The 19,973-nt window shown below is 36.7% G+C and overlaps 1 pseudogene; it reads left to right on the top strand.

The window, feature by feature from the left end:
* Window positions 1–19,973, top strand: part of LOC132141684 (uncharacterized) — a 26,593-nt pseudogene extending 6,620 nt beyond the window's left edge.

Raw genomic sequence — 19,973 nt, 5'->3', positions numbered from 1 at the left:
TTAAACCTTCAAGCAAGAAGAATAACCACAGCAAGAACAATGCAACTTTTGTCTGATCAGACAGTAATTTACAATCTACTACTAATAATACCATGATAGATTTCCCAATGCAACAGAAAATGCATGATTCTAGACCTTCACCTGCAACAATTGAAATAACTTTCAACATGGAGATTGTAGTAAATTTTCAAGTTTTTTTTGCTCTCACTTACTGGGCTGCTATATTGTGCTTATACAGCACATTAACCTGTATAAATGTGAACTGTGAGGAGCTGTTTGGGACTGAGCTGGACAGGCACGCTGTGGATTGCTATTGGACTTCAGCTGTTTTACTTATGAATACATTAATGTCAGGTCCAATGTAACAGCACTCATAATAAAGAATAATAATGTGTCATACTCCTACTTGTCTCTTGCTTAATGTTTCCTCCTTGTTCTACTACTAATAAAGTCTTCTGTGCTGCTGTCTCGTTGGACAAGGTAACACTTTCTTGCGTCTCTAAACTTCACACAGGTAATTTTAATGGCTATTGTTCAGTGCTGAAGATGGCTGATTGACCAGAGGATGTGAAGGCACTGCTTTTTGCCAAGATGTATTTCAGGGATAATTGCAAAGAGGAAGGAGATGCTGAAAGGAGAAGACTGATGGAAGGAAAAGATCAATAGAAAATGCCACAGGTATTCTAAGGACAAGCAGTGTTTTCATTTGCTTAACCACAAGCTAATGCACTGATGATTCCTGCACTCTGACACAGCAACTGTCTTCAAGAAATCTGAATGAATTTTCTGTCCCTGGTCTGTTATTTGAATATCTGAATGTTTGTTGATTTCATTAGTATCAGCGTGCATTGAAGAATTTAAATATTATTCATAAAAGCAGATCCTGAGTGCTGAGTGGCTATGTCTGATTGGCATTGGTTTTCCTTTGTGGCCATTGTGTCCTTGAGTAAAACCAGATGAAACCCAAGTTCCCCCAGGGATGCTAAACACTGCACTTCTGTCAACCCCCCAGCACTTCAAACAGTTCAATAAACAACAATAACTATTTTACATTTTGGCAAATTGGTGGCTAATTTGAATGAATTTGTACAATCTCTTTTATACATTTTTATTCGATCTGCTTGCTCCCCGTAGATGGTTAGGTTTAGGGGTAGAACTTCATGTTTAAGTTACCTTTCTAAAAACTGAATAACATTGCACAAATTCATATGAAACCTTGTAAATAGTTATGATTTCTCATCAGATCTGCTTGCCAATTATGTAACTTGTAAGTTACTCTATGACCTTGTTGTTTATTGAACTGTTGTATAAAATCAATATCACAAAGTTACTTATATTATTATGCTGCTTTGTCTATTTACTCCACAAATGAAACCGTTCCAAACAAAGCCACAATTTAATTACCTTCTGCTTGTCTCCAAGCAATAGATGGTATGCTGACATTCCCAAATGTCTTGTGTGCTTGAACAAACCAGTTGAGTGAATAATTCAGTGACTCATTCAAGCCTCTGTCCAGATATGCTTACTTTCCTTCCATAAAGTAACTGAAAACACTAAGTGATTAAGTAGTGTATCCAACTAGTATTCATGAAACAGTAGGTTAAAAGTACCAAGATGATCTGCGGACACTTTACTTTCCTATGAGGCCACAGGAGAGGAGTTGTGAATGGTAGTGAAGCAACACAACTGATGGTGTAAGTTAAAGATGAATTCATACTATGTAGTGCATTTTTAAACGGTTTTGAAGTAATTTATTCAAAATAAGTACCCACTTAGAGAGTATGTAATTTTGGACATTTCATTTCCTGAATGAATGTGTTTTTGAACAAATTAGTTTGTGTGAATGATCCAGTGACTAAGCCATAAAACCAGTTACTTTTCTTTTGTTCATTGAATCAGTGTATTTTAACAAATCAGTTGAATAATGATTAAATAACTTTTTTTTTAATCTACTCATAACCTGCTGGCATATCATACATGCAGGAAAAACTGTTGCAAAAGTCCAATGTTTACCTAGATTAATAAATATAAATTATTGTTCATTGTTACATTCATGATACTGAATGCATTAACTATGAATTATTGGAACCTTATTGTAAAGTGTTACCCATATACAAATTTAATTTAGGATTGTTGCACAATTGTGTCCTATAGGGGTGTAAAATGCTTGACATCCCAGCTTTCAACTGGTCCTACAGCTTCATGCTTCACAAAGGACAATAAGACTCTTTCTCAACCACTAGTCTTCTCAGCTCCTTACACAAACTACCTACACTCCTTCTACTAGCATCTGCTATTTGTACATATCCTCTGGAGTGCTTTCAAAATGCTTCAGCTTGACTTGTCTTTAACCTCTGGAATTCTCTCATGTTATGCCTCTGCTGCCTGCCAATACGATGCCATTTCTGACTTTTACACTGCTGCCAATAGCCTGACACCCACTACCTTCAATCTTTCATCTAAACTTCACCCCAGCCTAGCCCTGTCAGGCAGCTGTGCTCGCTCAGCTCCCCCATCTCTCCATATGAAAGGTTACTGCTTGTCTAGGAGCAGACATTTCTCCATTTGTTGATCTCTCCATGGTGGAACAAAATACAAAAAGATGTCAAAACAGCAGAATTTTCAATACAAAGCCACAAAGGAACACACACACACACACACACATACACACATATACCTTTTACAGTTATATTCTCCTACATCCACATTCACCTTTCATAAATCAAAACATATTTAAATACAGTGGGGTCTGAAACTCAGAGACCCCTGGAAATGCTTGTATTTAGCATTTTTCTAGTTTAACACATCTCTTTCAATCAAGTTCAAATACATAAAACCTCAAGATTCATGTTATAACGAGAATCCATCTTGAGAAGAGCATCTTGTGCTTCAATGGAAGCAGGAACATCTGACATTTTGTACAAATATGCACTAATATGGTCATGTCGTTTGCTTGTTTGATTAGGGCCCTAAAATACCACAGCTTTTACCTGTCTTTTTCAGTAATTGCCATTTTCATGATACATGCACTTTGTGATCACTTTAGAAAGAAAGCATCTATTATGGACATGCATATATAAATGTAATTTCATGAATATTGTGTTTTGCTATCAGGTTATTTCAAGTAAATACATTTTAAATGACACAGGCATAAGGAAAGCCTCTATTCAGTCACATCATTTGCAGGGATATTAGGCTACACAAAAATGCTCTCTGTGGGAAACCAAATGGAATCTTTTTTTACATTTACTGTATGGCTCATTATTATTCAAAAACTCGTATCTTTGTTTGTTTGCATATACGAACAGTATTTATGTTTATTGTTTTGTTTCCCCGCGTTAACAGTGGAAAAACAGATGGGTGATTCTTCGGAAACCTTCGCCGGTAGCAGGTAAAATTCTCGGAAAACTTTTACGCTGTTGTTTAACAGTATTCAGATGATAAAAATGAATAAAATGGTTGTTTTGTTCCATTAACGTACTTTCTACTTAGCAAAGACCTGATAAAGCGCTGTCACGGTTGTTTTTCTTCTTCTCGTGACGCTATGTGAGGTATTGGCACGGTCGTTATGAACGAGATTGTAATGACACTCTCGATGCACGTGTCACGATGTCACAATATACTCTCTCTCTGGCTCGAGCTGTTTTTGCACCAACAGTAACAATGCAGCCTTCACTTCAAAAGTGTGCTACTGTAGTACAATAAAGAGTGAGCTGTCACAAGAGCGTTCACAGACGTTTTTCCCGTTACACAAATGCAGTAGACAAATCTGTATTTTTGTATGTTGCTTTCAAACTTTTTTGGTGAATTATCTACAATCCAACAAACCAATACTATTATATTTTTGCTATAGTGTATTTTGACCCATGCATTTTAAATGCTACACATATAGGCTATTAATGCCATTATTGGACAGTGAAATCAATAACTTCATATCTGCTCCACAATAAAACACCTTACTTATTTTTTTGTACTTTCATTCATTATTTTGTGTTTCATAATTGTTTTACTTTTTATACTTGTTTTTCAATTTTTTTTTAATTCAGTGTATTGTACTTTAGTGGCAGTTTCCATTTAGACAGTTTTTGTTGTTAGTATAGATCGAAGGTGTTGTTCAGTCAATGTTTATCTTGGTTAATAATGTTAATAATGTTTGAAATCTTTTTGGTAACCCACTCAGAACCTGAAGGTATGTGACTACATTTAAAATAAACTTATTTTTTTTATTTTCATATTCAAGTCTGGAATTAAAACATAGCCTTGGTCTCTCCTATGATAGTCATACACTTACATAACTTCTTTAGCTGAACTTGGTTAGTGGATAGTTCAGTTTTGGCTCTCTGCGGTCTGAAGCTGTCATTGTTTAATAGGTTAGTCTCCAGTTGCTTTCATGGATCTTTGTGTCTTTTGATGTGTGTTGTGACAGCTGCTTGACTCCCCGCATACTGTTTTAGAAGTCTGGTGATGTAGGGGTCTGTTCTCTTTCACAGAAGCACAAGAACTAAACATCACATTTTCAAAACAGACAACAAGTAGGTGTTGTAGAGATGATTGTTTAATGCTGTCACACAATCAACACTAGTTTATGGAAAGAGACCAGTTTAGTTTATATTTCATTGCTCAGTAATTGCGTCCCAGACATTTTGTCAGTTGTAATTCCTGATAATTATGCAAATCATATCAACTGTTGTAACTTTAGTGCAACACAGTAGTGAAATGAAAAGAAAAAGTACAAAAATACTTTTTATTTCCTTAAAGGGCTAGTGTCTGAATGATTTTATTTAACATGAATGGTGGTACATGTATAGGAACTCCAAAGAGCTTTGATGATATTGTGACAGTAAACATCCAGAAAACATGGTAATATCATTGTACATTTTGATAGTAGTCATTAGTGTAAGATGCATTTCTGATGTTTTATGAATTTGTATTCTTGACTCTGTCTCAGACTGCCTGTCCTTGCTGGTGTATAAGGAGCGTGGAGAGAAGAGTATTTCATCTGATCAGATGAAAATGGGTATTAGTTAAAATTCTGTCATCATTTACTCACCCTCATGCCATTACAAGTCGGCATGCTGTTAGTTTATTGTGGATCACAAAATAAGAGTTTATTTGAAAAATCGTATCATAGCCATCCAATGACTTTTCAAAGTGACTGAGGGCAATCAAGCTCCCTAAAGGACAAAACCAACACCGCAACATTATATGTGTGTGTGTATACACACACACACTTATCACAGACAGTTATTTAAATGATTCATCAATATAATTATTGCATATTCTTACACATTTATTACACTTACATGTACAGACATACACCTACACCCAGACGGCTGACTCTTTTGCTCTCACACTTACACATATGCTCTCAAGTCGTGCCCTTTGAGAAAGCAGTGCAGTTATAACTGGGACCCTGTGATGTGTGATACTCCATAAGATTGCTCACAACATGCACTTGACAGAGTAACACATACTCAAAAACATAAAATGTAGTTTCATGGCAATGAAATAGTCTTGTTTATGACTGATGTTTCTCTCTTTAACTTTAAAAGAAACAAACTGTGCTCTGCTCGTTTGGCAGCTGTTATGCTCATGATTCTGAATGCATGGGTGGTTTCTGCTCTGATACCTCCTTGATTTGCAGGTCCCATGTTTGTTTGTTTATTCGTTTTGCTTCAAGCCAGTCAGAACGATGATAGATGGTGCTGATGTTTCATTCTGCTCTGTTGCTCTTATCAGTTTCCTTCTAAACTATCTGAACACACTGTTCTGTAGCAAGTGACCTCACATTGCTCATGACTGATGCATCAGTGACTTTACACTGCCTAGCTTTGGTTGATCGTGGATAGAGATGTGAGAGTGTGTATAGAATTGCTAAATTCTGTAATATAAAACGTATGAATGTGTGTATTACGTGTGACAAAGTATGCAGTGGAATAGGAGTGAAAATTACATTATTCCCACTCCTGATGCAAGACATATACACACATACTGTATCATTAATTATGCCTGCTTGCAATGTATTGATTACCTGTCTCTATTGTAATAAATTGTGGTATTTCTTTCTAATGATTTGGACACCATATTCATAAATTATGACCAATAAATTATGTATTGAACTCAAAATAAATGTACACCAAAGGTGTAGTTTAAATGTAGTTTCCAATTTGACTGATATTGTGAACTCTTGGTACAAAGAAAATGTGATGAGAAGAATATTGGAATACGAGGCATATAACCAAATGCCAGAATATGCTCATTTAAAAAAGATATTATTCTACTACTCTTATTTGAAATACAGAAATTTACTAAAACTGTAGAAAAATAATAATATTTTTATGTACAGTACAATACATTTTGGGATTTTTTTTAACATACTTTCTCCTTATAGCCAGAACAGCTGTTTTGCTTTAACTGCAGTTGACATGCGCACATTTTAAGACCCTGCACTGTGATAATAAGCTCATCTTAAAGTTGTCTTTCTTTCAGTCCACAGGTTCAACGTCAATGTCCAGCCTGGTACCAGACTAGAAAGTGGCCCCGCCTCGCTGCATTTGTGCAACAACTTACTTGTCATCGCCAGAGACCTCCCTCCAACTGTCATCGGCCAATGGAAAATGTCAGACTTGAGGCGTTATGGTGACGTTCCTAATGGATTTGTCTTTGAGGGAGGGACAAGATGTGGCTACTGTAAGTTCAAGTTATTTTTCTTTATTCAGTGCTGTTCTATTTTTTTTTTTTTTTTTGCTCTTTTCTTTGTTAAATCTCTTATTTGACACTTGATCTTTCTCAAATGCAAAGGGATTCTCAGAAATTATTCACTGAGAAGAAACCCATGATGATTGAGTTGAATGTGCAGCTTGTTCTTGAACAACGTTATCTCCTTTTCTGACTCTTTTTCACTTGGTTTTAGTGATATTCAACTGTGGTGGAAGTAGCTCAGAGGTGTTTGCCAATAAATGATATGTGTACTGATTTTGTGCACCCACACACAGATTGTGGTAATTTGTGATGTGCTCCAGTATAAGATGGTGCGTTAGCACCAGTGAAACCCACCAGCTGCCTCTCTGGCAAATCCATCTGCAGCTGTTCTGTAGCTCCAGCAGCTTTAACACTCTGTCTTATATGAAACTTCCTTACAGTGACAGCTGTGTCACAACAGAAAAAGTGTGTTTTATTGCAGTTATAATCAGGGTAATTAATCTGTCACTCCTAATGGTATTCAGGATGTTTGTTAGATGCTGTTTGAATGCATTGTGCAGGGAAGTCTGGGCAGTTTTATGTGTTTAGACAGTGAGGCGGCATGTGAAAGGTCTCCTGCCAAGTGGAGAATCTTGAGTGGGCGGGATGCTTATATCGGAGACCAGACTCCAAACGTACCTCTCATTGCTGTAGAAGAACATTAGTACAACATAAGTCACATCTTGTTCTGCACAAAACTGCACCTGTAGAACTTCACTAAAAGCTGAAAATCACAAAATTAACTGTTATCATTTAGAAAAGTTACACATTCCATGGATGTTCGTACTAATATTTCAATAATTTAAACAGTAATATTTAGTAATAATTTTATTTAAATATTTTGATATGCATCTTTAAAAATTATTATAGTTATAAATATGATGTTTTTAAATATATTTGCATATTATATTTAAATATTGCTAGATTTTATATATAAATCTAACAATATTTAAATAATAATATTTGAATATTTTTATAAAATTAAATTAAAAAAATACACCTACTAAATATTTATTTGAAAATTATTATTAATAATGAATTAATTTATATAAATTCATATGTAAAATATGTTCAAAAAATAGAATTAAAATCTGCTTTAAAACCACTACTTACACCTTATATGTTTTGAAAATGTATGAAAATCCATAAAAAATAAATAAATGGAAATCCACAAAAAACAGACAAGGAAATGCATACTAAGACTGCCAACTTCCCATAATTATCTTGTCTGGGGCATGTATTTGTTAGCCAGTGCTTCACTTCATTATAGTTTGGCAACCATGGACTCTGATTGGTCTCTACCACACAGAGGTCGTGTTCCTCCCACTGCCATTAGAGTAATTCAGCAGTTGGTTGATCTGGGACAGAGTGAATTAAATAGAAAATATGGCCTTGTTGCTGTTTCTAGCAAGATTCAATGTCACAGGCCACACGCGGACAAAACACATTCTGGTATTGCAATTAGTGAGCGTGTCAGCTGTCTCACTTGATTCCAGAGAGTGAACGTGTGTGAGTATGTTCACTGGCTTAGTTTGTCAACAGACTTGGACAGATTGTAGATCACGGTTGTCCCTGCTGTCAGGAAGGGCATTTGTGGAACAATTTGGCTGGCATCAACAATGAAAAAACATGTCATGAGATTTAAAACAAGTTTAAACTGACAATGCAATTCTATATACAAGCTTCTGCAAGTGTTTGATCTTAACCTGATTAGAAATGTTGAACATGAGCCATACTTTTAGTTGTACAACTTATATACTGAATAAAAAAATCCTTAAAAACAGTGAAGTGTACAGTTTTAGAAAATTCACGTTTTGGACTGGGATACAGGCTTCTTTTATTGAATAATGTTAGTATATGGATAACTGTTAATATATATGATATTATATATATATATATATATATATATATATGTTTGTGTGTGTGTGTGTGAAACAGAATGCATTTATGCAATGATGAATGTTTAAAACAGAAGTTGCGTCAAGTTTGTGTAAAAACATCTGGCACTTTATAAATGCAGGAAAATTATAAAAATAGTGCTGATAGTAATGATTAATTTCTAATGCTGGAAATGGAAGGTCAAACTCTTTGCATTGTGGGACATGTCATCTCATGCTGTGCTCTCTATTCAGTCCCACTATAATCTTTTTCTTATACGTCATAAACAATAAAATGTAAAATATATATTGGAACTATAGGTTTACTATAAAAAGGCCTTTTTTATTCTCTTAACATGGTTAATAGCCACAGTCATGGCCACATGTCTCAAGTATTAATAGCCTGCCAGTGTGTTTATGAATTATGGAACCAAGAGCTAAGGGTGTTATGGTTAATTTTATAATGGACTGTCACTCCTATACTGCTTACCATCTCCACAGTGACGCTAAGGGATTTGACAGGACTATATTTACCTCCATGTCTAAGTTTCTTTCCTTATCATGTCGTACAAAGAAAAATAGTCATAATCTGACGGTGTATGAATCATTAAAGGGATAATTCACCCAAAAAGGAAGATTTTGATGTTTATCTGCTTACCCACAGGGCATCCAAGATGTAGGTGACTTTGTTTCTTCATCAGAACACAAATTATGATTTTTAGCTTAACATCGTTGCAGTCTCTGTCGTACAATGCATGGCAAATGGTAACAGAATCTATGAGAGTAAAAGAAAACATGCACAGACAAATCCAAATTAAACCCTGCAGCTCAATGACGATACATTGATGTGTAAAGACAGAAGTTTAATCAGATTCCTCAGTTTGCAGAGGAAGTAGAGACGCTGTTGTGATTTCTTCGCCAGTGCTGCAGAGTTGTCGGTCCAGGAGAGGTCCTCTGTGATGTGCACACCCAGCAGTAACGTGTGGTGAAATCTTGTCATGGGTAGGCTGTGACCTATCAATGTGTGGAATATATGTTCATATATTCATTCAGTTAATTTAGCAACCCAAGTTCATATCAGGCATCATCAGATCGCTGCCTGCATTCAGCAAAGTCAGTCATGTGAGGCTAATGCACAATCAAATATAATAATCAAATTAATGGACACATCTATCTTATGACTTATAAAACAAACAAATGTTTTGTGCGGGACACAGAGAAGGAGGCGGCGCGGCAGCCTAGTCACTCCATCAAAATGCGCAAACGCGCACAGACAGCCACGGCGCGCACACACACACACACACACACACACTTTTGGTCTGGTGACGGCGCACCAGGCTACAGTCAGAAAACATTGCGTCAGCAGTACAGCTTTAAAGTACAAAAACAGCTTATTCGCTCCTACAAACTGCTAGGCGCACACACCGACACGCAATGAGCGTCTGGCGACGGCACACAAGGATTAAAAAAGAGAACTACAAAACAGCATTTTAACCCTTAGACATAAAGTACAAATGTGGCTGAGGTGACGTGACGGCGCGCAGGGTATGGAAGATAACATTTTGGTGTCAGCGCACAGCAGGGGTGCTAGATGCTAGTATTCGGAGTGAGAGCGAGTAGATCACGTGACATGAAGCAAGCTCGGTCTCTGCCTCAATGTTGATAATTCAAGACAGCATGAGAACTGACTGCGCATGCGCAAATCTATATAAACTACGTTCTATGGACCAAAGAGGCACCGCTCACCTCTGCCTCAATGGCCATGGCTTTTGAATTTCCTGCATGAAACAACGGTTTTTAGGAGCAAACAATGGCAAAATGAGTATATTATGTGTATTCCTGAAAATTTATGGTACAAAAAATAATATTTGGAATAAAATTAATGCAATTAATAATGTGGTGAATTAATAAAGCTCTTGGAATTAATAAATGTAATGTCAACATTTCCTTTGGTGAGGCACTGCCTACCCTGCCTACCCTGACCGCACGTCCCTGACACCCAGGAACTTGGTGCTGCTCACTCTCTCCACAGTCGCACCATTGATGGTCAGAGGAACGTGCTGAGTGTGCACTCTCCTGAAGTCAACAACAATCTCCACGTTCAGAGAGAGATTGTTGTCACTGCACCATCCGGCCAGGCGGCTCACCTCGCTCCTGTAGTTGGTCTCATCTTTGTTGCTAATGAGACCCACCACAGTCGTGTCATCTGCAAACTTAATAAAGAGGTTGGAGTTGTGTGATGGTGTGCAGTCATGGGTCAGCAGAGTGAAGAGGAGGGGGCTCAGCACACATCCTTGGGGGGCCCCAGTGTTCAGTGTGATGGTTCTGGATGTGTTGCTGCTGACCCGCACTGCCTGGGGTCTTCCAGTCAGAAAGTCCAACAGCCAGTTGCACAGTGAAGTGTTGAGCCCTAGTTTTGGGCACCAAAGCAGATTTTTATGCTCAATTAAATGTGCAAAAATAAACTTTGCCCCCTCCCCACCCCTTGTTTCAAAGGGTGTAATTCTATTTAATATTTAACTTCCATTCATCTGGATAATATAATATAAAAACCTACAGTTCTACAACACACATAAACAAAAATAATCTGTATTGTTCAGAAAAAAACATATCATTCATTCTTTAGTGGTAACCTACCACTGTCTTCTATTACCCTTTACAATAAACTTGAAATGTCTGATGTATTTGTTTGTATGACTTATGAACTCATACAGTTTTTATTGGTTCCATTGTCTTGAATTGGTCTATATAATTAATTTATTTTAAATCAGTGAAATGTTGAATAGCTTGATGTTCCCACATTTGTAATAATCTTGTGATCATTACTGAAACCAATCTTCTATTCAGTGCTATGGACAATTAATATCAATCTGAATTCGGAATGGTGCATAATGTGGTTTGATTAAAACAGGCTCAAGACATTAAGGAGCTATTTCTCTTCTCTCTGTCTCTATAGGGGCTGGTGTTTTCTTCCTAGCATGTGCAGAAGGAGAACAGATCCAGTTTTTTGTTTGATTGCATCGTTCGTGGCATATCGCCAAGCAGGGGCCCGTTTGGACTGCATCCAGTCCTGCCTGGTGAGTTCATATTTTTTGGAGGTATGTGATGTAAGATCTCAGTTCAGAGATTTCGAAGTTGCCATGTCCTCACTGTTGGCCTCATTAGCTTGATGTGCGTGAGCTGTCAGCTGTGTGTAAGCTCTATGATTGATATGTGGTGTCAAGTTTCCCCCTCTCTTGTTATCTCTTCCAGAACACTCATGTTCTGCTCAGATAGATTGTACTGGTTTTCTGACTTCTGGTTTTATATTTGGTTTCCCAGAGACTCTAATTATGTTCATATAAAAATGAGAATATGAATTGTTAAATTAGTTAATTTAATAGATTCCTCTGATCTAATCAATTTATATTTAATGCTTAAATTGGATTAGCAAAAGTAATGTAACATTTTAACAAGACGAGGCAGTTGAAACGTTTATCTATTTTGTTCTGAAAAGGCCCTTGCAGATTTTTATATCTAGCTGTAGTTGTAGCAGGATGCTGCAGTCAGACATATTCATTAAGTTAAGTGAATTAACAAGTCTTTCTTTGTAATGGCAGTCGCTTTTTGAATCTAGGAACTCAATGTCTCCATCGTGACAGAGGATAGTAATATCTATGACAGTGCATATCTTTTTAATGGAACCCAACATGACTTCCCGAATACTGAATTATTGTCCTGAAAATCAATGTAAGATTCACATTTAGTTTATTGATTGGTCCTAGATAGATTTACCATGTAAGCATAATAGTATATTAAACCTTAATGGGTTTGACATATCATTTTATAGATCAGCCCGCTACGTTGGAACACAGAGAATCATTTAGTTGAGCTGCTGAGACACTGATATTGAGCTAAAATGTTACAGTCTAGCTGGAAGGTTGTGTGCTGTCATGATTCGTGTGAACAGAAACCTGTGTAGAGCTGACATACTACAGTAACATGAAAGAAGGATATGGATATGAAGTGGCTTAAAGCTTTTCTGTGGTTCATAGCTAAAATTAGCACAGCTGTGGTTAAAATGAATTTCTACATAGTCAGAGAGCATGCAGGATAGTTCAAACCTTACAAAGATTAAAAACAAAGACAACACAATCATTTTATGCACAATTTAGATGATGGTGATAATAGCTTGCCTTGTAATCATGTTGAAAACTTTTCCCTCAGTACTTTCTTCCTCAATGAATTCTCCCGATTTCTGTGATTGCTGTAAGAAAGTATAAATATATTAATTAAAAGCCTTAAAGTTTGTTTACTTCTGTGTTTATGACAACACATTCTCTGAATTCTCAGATTGATGTAATGCCACATTACAGTAATTCTTGTCTTTCCATCATACTGAGATGTCAGGGCAGTTGTTCTGGGTGTCATGAAGTGTCATTATTTAAGTGCATTTAATGTGTTTTAACTTTTGATATTCAGTGAAGTTTGTGCAAGAGTTTGCCAGTAATAACTTGTACAAGTCACTCTTCTGTTTCAGCTTCTCACTTTATTCGGTATCTGCGGATGAATTTCACAGATCAGATCGATTGTACAATGCCTCTTTAAATATGCAAAAAGAAAATGCTCTTTCAGCTTTTTTTCTTCACACTCTTAGGATTGTTCTTCAGCTGTACATATGAAGCTGTTTCAGCTTGCAATTTTTGTTTTGCTTGTGAAATATTGATTTTTTTTTCAGTCTATTTGCTTCCCATAGCATTACATGTTTGTTGCACTATGTTAGACCAGCTTGAAATTGACTTTTCATGCTAATAAGATTCCAAAAGTATCTACCACTAAAACTGCAAAGTCTGTGAGTCTTTATGCCTCCATATTAACTTTTCTATGCTATATTCTGCTGTTCCTTTCCTTTTGTTTTGTTCCAGTTGTGTTTTTGAGACTCTTTATTTATTTGTTCTCCCCTGACAGATTTATTGTTTCATTCGAGCACTTTGTGTTCAGTGTCCTGATAAATTCTATTGTGAGAGGGAATGATTACCAGCCTTCTGCCTTATTCAGAAGGAGGCCTCAAAGCTTCCCGGGTGTGATTGTGGATGTACTTGTGCATGAGTGCTTGTGTGAGAGATTATTGCTGTGAGGCAGTGTCTGTGATGTACCAGTGGAAACTGATAAATGTGGCCAGTGGCTCCAGTAATTCTGCCATCAGAGACAGTGATACAATGGTGATGGATTATATATCTGCTCAGAGACAAATCAGTGCTGTCTGGTACATGTTTCTGTTTCGTTTGTATGTTCATGAGGATATATGATGGTGCATGAGTGTATGAATGATGAATGTTCATTGTATTGGTTTAATTAAAATTGAATGAGATTCTGTTTCCATAGACCCCAGTGCTAACCCGTCATCTATAGAAGACAGGAGGCCAGTGAGCTAGAGAGACGACTCAGTATGCTGTCCATTTGTATTCACCACAGCAGTGCAAGTAACACACCAAAATATACATAAAATATAAACACAGGGGAGGGTGTTTTATTTAATATATATATATATATATATATATATATATATATATATATATATATATATATATATATATATATATATATAAAATTTTGTTTTTTAAATAATGGTTCATATAAAAATAAATTCTGTAATGAAATAACATCCTCCTGTCATTCTATTTTTAGTGGATCTCAAAAGAGTAATTTTTGAAGAATCTTTACATATTTCATTCCATACAGCAGCAGTTCTGTCTGTCAAGCGCCAAAGGGACCATAAAAGCACTATAAAATGATCATAAAAGCATTCACATAAAAGCCACTCAAATGCTTTGTGTGGGAAAAAAGATGGAAATTAAGGTTGTTATTTGTTATTATCATTATATGTCAGACGGCAAGGTTTTGTAAGGGATAATGTAGTCAAAGTAAAGCCTGAAACTTCATCCTGAAGGGATTTATTTGATGACTGAATGGCTTTATACTACCATTTTTATCTCTTTACCAGATAATTAAATAAGCATGCAAGAAATACCAATTTGAGTTTGAATTATTTTATCATGTAAAAATAAAGGGAGCACAAAATGGTATAAAAGACATGAAACTTACCATGGTCCAACGTATTGTTTATTCAAAAATACTTGTCCACAGAATGCTGCTATTGGCTAATCAGACAAAAGATTTCCAGAAAAACATGTAATAATAGATGTAAAAGTCTGAACTCTCACAAGTCATGTGGCTTTAAAGGGGTGGTCTAATGCTACTATATTTCATGCATTGTGACTTTTAATTTACACTACTAAAGAGTTGGATCAAATACAGCCCTTCTGGGTTGGAATAAGTTTTGGAAAGTATTTTTTTTTTCTCGAGTATGGTCCTATAAGACATCTTAAAGGATGGAATTCCTTGTATGGGCACTTCTCCCGGAAGAGTGCGTGCACACAAATCAACCAGAGCAAGGGCAGCCCAACAACATGCTTTATTCGGATTACGGAAGTCGTCGGCAGCGCTGAACAGGACTTTTTAGACCACAAAATCAACAGTGTCACCAAAGTAGTGTGTTAATGGTTGTGAGGGAAAGATAATCTCGTTCAGCTTCCCAAAGAACCCAGCATTAAGATAACAGTGGATGCAGTTTGTTTCTCCAGAACACCAACGGAGTTGTGCAAGTATGTTTGTTTGTTCATGGCATTTCGGTGACAAATGTTTTATAAAAAAAAAAAAATTAAGTCAATAAAGTTTTTGTTCCTGTTTTTTTTTTTTTTTTTTTTTTGTCGATGTCACAGCTTTGCAGATGATTGCAAAAAAAAATGTTTGTTCGTCTTGAAGCGGCACTCTGCAGATCGATCAGTGTTCGACATCAAAGTACCGCGAGAGTTATTCGAAGGCATTGCGGAGCGGTCTTTTCTCTATAGCTCTCACAGTACTTTGATGCCATACACGAGCTGTATCTGTCTTTTATAAATCTGATTAAACTAAAGACTCTTCAGAGATATGAAGGATGCAATACTACTCTATAGGTATGCAAGACTAACACGAGGTTGGCAGAAACTGTGTTTGTTATGTCCCCTTTAAAAGACTTTATGCACAGAAATGTGGTGCAAAGACTTAAAAAATTCTCCTTTGTGTTCCACCAAAAAATAATTGAACATTTTCATATAGCTCAAAATGTAATAGTTTTTTATCTAACTCATTTTTTAAATGGATGTATAGCACTAACATTTGGTAATCCCATCCTCTCTTTTTCATAATTGGTCAGCCTCCACCTTCAGTTATGGCTCCTCCTTGACAGGAGATGATCGGAGCATCTCCAGCTCCTCCCCTGAGACCAGCCATTCTGATAACAGCCTGGGAAGCCGCCTGGCGATATGGCCTGAGCCGGTCAGACACCCCACCCCTGTCGAACCGTCATTATCATCATCCATGTTAGGGGTTGTGGGATCTAAGAGTACAGCCTGTTCTGTCAGCACGTCCAGTGATGACCGTCTATATGGAGTGATGATGGGAGGGCTTCGTCCACCATCCAAGCATCCTCACCCTAGAGGCCTTCAAGAGGTGGGACGCCAGAGCTCAACAGACAGCGGTATTGCCACTGGAAGCCACTCTTCGTATTCTGGAAGCTTCTCCTCCTACACTGGTACACAGTATGGATATTGGGCATGGAGAGACTGATGAGTTTGGATCCTTAACAAGCCTTTCTCAAAACTCCAATTCAAACTCTAATTCCCTTATAAACACTCCAGTACCAACAATTCCACTAATTCCTGTTAGAGAGGCTGCTCAAATGCAGGGCACCATGTACCAGGTACCAAACCCACCTCTGCAGCATTATGACATCCCCCGCAAGCTCCTACAACGCCAATTATCCAATCAGGAACAGTTTTTGACTGCCAGAAGCCATGGAGAGAGGCCTGAATGTGGAGCCTTGGGACCAGAGGGCATCCCTGCACATGTCCAAACTGTGAAAGAGCAACTGTGGTGAAGGAACAGCGCCTCCTGAAGGTTCCACCATCTGTCCCGACTGTGGGGGAAGAAAGGTAACAAGATTTGTTTTTCATTGTTTTTTGTTGTTGTTGTTGTTGTTCTTTGTGTCTGATCTATTTTACATTTTTCACCTGATTCGGATGAAACACTATACTAAAATGTTTTTTTCAGAGTTTCTTGTATTACTTATTCAGAGGTGCTGCAAGACCCCCACAGAATCAACTGCATGAAATATTCCAGTGTAGTTCAGTTTCAGGAAGAACAACTCGTATGAGTGTTTTTTTTTTTGTGTGTGTGTGACTTAGAAAACATACAGTGCAAAATATGAAATATTATATAATATTTTCAGCATCATCACTCTAGTCTTCAGTCACATGAGCCTTCAGAAAGCATTGTAATATGCTGATTTTGTGCTCAAAACACATTTCTTCTTATTATTTTCAATGTCTGAAACAGTTGTGCTACTTTATAGTTTTGTGGATTATTGTGAAATAGATTTATTTTTTAAAGATTCTTTGATGAAAAGAAAGTTCAAAAGAGCACCGTTTATTTGAAATAGAAATTTGAACAGACATTTGATCACAAGCGTGTTTCCACATTTTTGTTAGTTATGTAGAGTTGTTCAGTATGTAAAGACAATCATAGGATTGCGTTAATGTCACCTCTTAAAGGACTGTAAACACACCTTTTCCAAAATACAGTGGCTTTTCTTTTGTCCATTTATTCTTTAACACTAAAACTTTACCAACAAATTCAGGGCCGGGTTTCCTGATAATGATTGATCTTAGTGCTTAAGAACGTTTTCTACGAGTAATTTTATGATCGTTTGTTATTGTTTCACATGCGTTTCCCAACTATGCACGTAAAGCAATCGCACGTAGCTGTGCTTTAAGTGCTACTTAGGAGTCGCTATCCGTTAGTCAAGTGCTGAAATGTCACCTTATAGAATGGCTCATAATTGTAGTACACGATTGTTTATTGATGTTATCCTAATGCTGCATTCCAGACAGACAACTTGGATATAATAATTATAATACCATATTATATTATATTATAGTGTACAATATTATACTTTACATAATAATATATAATATACTTTATATACTTATATATTATGTTAGGTAATATATGTTAGCCTGAATGCACTGTAAGTCACTTTGAATAAAAGCATCTGCTAAATGCATACATTTATTTAAATTAATTTATTTATATACAGTATAGATAGAGAGAGTGCGACGTTATTTCCGGGTCCAATACATAGCTGGTTTTTGTGCACTTCAGCAAGTCATTGACATATTTTACCTCCAGTCTTTGAAGCATTTCCTACATTACTTCTTTTATTATTTTTTTATAAAAATTTTTTCAGTCATTTAATTTAAATGTGTATTTCCAATTTTTCCTGCCCTTTTTAATTAATTAATTTATAAATTAATAAAAAAAATAAAGAAAACAAGTTGTAAAGTGCACAATAAAGCACAATCAAATCCTTATATTTTAGTCACATTGCACTTGAATCAAGTTAAAGGTGTAATCTGGCGATTGTCCTTCAGGTGATCACATAAATCTGTCTTTTACGATGCACTTAGGGCTTAATAATTACTCCAGAGCACTCGTAGATCTACGATGATTTTCAAGTGGTACTTAAGTTACGATGCTTTTGGGAAACAGACAGTAATATTAAGATCAGTCGTACAATCGTTTTTACGAATTTCTTAGGCTTACAAAACTTTTGGGAAACTCAGCCCAGGGCTGTGTTGAATGAGCAGTTTTCAGTTTTTATTTTTTGTTATGCACTCCTCTAATCACCGAATCCAGCGTTCCAGCGCAAATCCAAAGACTGTTCCAGCCGTCTGTGTCTCTGGATCATGCTCAGCCATCACGTTGATGCATCAGTAGGGAGGCACAACCAGTTTGCAGAATGAATTTAAATGTGTTTGTCATCTCACCACATGCTCCGGGTTGAGCTACAAAACAGCCTGCTTTGACCAAACAGCAAACAAAAAATCCTACCGTTTTCCTATTCAGGGCAATCAATATTTTGCACTGAAAAACATTCCACTCTCAGTACTGTGGCTTACAGCATTTTTTTTTACAGTAGTGGTAAAATGTAATTTGCTTAGTGTGGTCGGAAGCATGCCTTTAGGCTTGTATTGGGTGTTGGTGTAGTCAGTCAATGCTAGCTGTAAAATGTAATTTAAAGAAGTAAAAACAGCAACAGCTGAAGTGGTGAGAAATATGCTGGAGAAAAATGTTTCTTATATATTTCCACAAATTGTTGGTTCAACAGCGACTTTGAAATATTTTTGTCATGTACAGAAGAAGCAGAAATGGCTGGCTTGGCCAATTAAAGAAAATAAATAATGCATTAAACAAGTTTGCTGCTGCTGCTTTGGGATTTCCACATTTCTTTCGTGTTGGTTGTAGGTGGAGGAGAGGAGCAGGTGTGAGATGAGAAGCAGCTCTGAAGAGCAAACTGATGGTGAGCATTATACATTTATCTGGTTTTAAAATAATAATGACGTTAAAGGCCTCCGAGGACACTGTCCTTCAGTCAGGTAACAATACATGGATGTCATTTCATGCCTCTCTCATCCCTGAGTACATAAAGCTTTCAACCAGACCTCTGTGTCTGTATCGACTGATAAAGTGATTCTAGTCTCAGCATTGTCATGTTCTAAACATAGTAACCTTTAAGGAGAAATTGTGATGCTTTGTTGTCACTGGATATCTTATGTTTGTGTGTGCAATATGCCAAGTCAGATTGTTTTTCTGCTGATTAAGAATTTAATGATTTGGAGCGTATATGAAGCTCTTCATTAATTTTTTTGTTTGTCCTGCTCAGCTGAACCAAAAGGCAAATATGTGCAGAGGGCATACATGACTGATGCATCCAGGTGGCCACAGTACAGAGCTGGAGAGTATACGGTAATAGATATGCCCCTACTTATACAGTATATTACCATCTGATGGCTGCATTTCATTCACTCAGTTTCATTGGTAACTGCGCATAAATTGGGTTTGTGTTGTGGTCTTGCAGGAGACTGGACTGACAGTTATTGACAAACTTCAAGGTGATTCTGTTAACTATGTAAATAACCCCATCAGTCCTATGTCTAAAGGTCAGCTGCACTACATGGAGTTGGATCTGCAGGACCTTCCAGAGTCAAGCCACACTGTCAAGAGGTACACTGTGTTCCTCTCATATACAGACAAACCAAAACTTATTCAGACACCAGATATCATTTTTGATATTTTTTTTTACTAGTGGGGGCAGGACACTGCAGTTCATTTATGTAAGTGAGGATAGCAAAATAAAGTAAACTGTAACATATTATACCCAAATATTCTTCATACAGGGGACAAACATTTGGCACCACAAATTACACTTTGACCTGA

The sequence above is a fragment of the Carassius carassius genome, chromosome 6 (assembly GCF_963082965.1).
Source record: "Carassius carassius chromosome 6, fCarCar2.1, whole genome shotgun sequence".
Lineage (NCBI taxonomy): Eukaryota > Metazoa > Chordata > Actinopteri > Cypriniformes > Cyprinidae > Carassius > Carassius carassius.
Note: the sequence above shows the minus strand (reverse complement) of the source record. Positions and strands in the feature narration are given on the sequence as shown.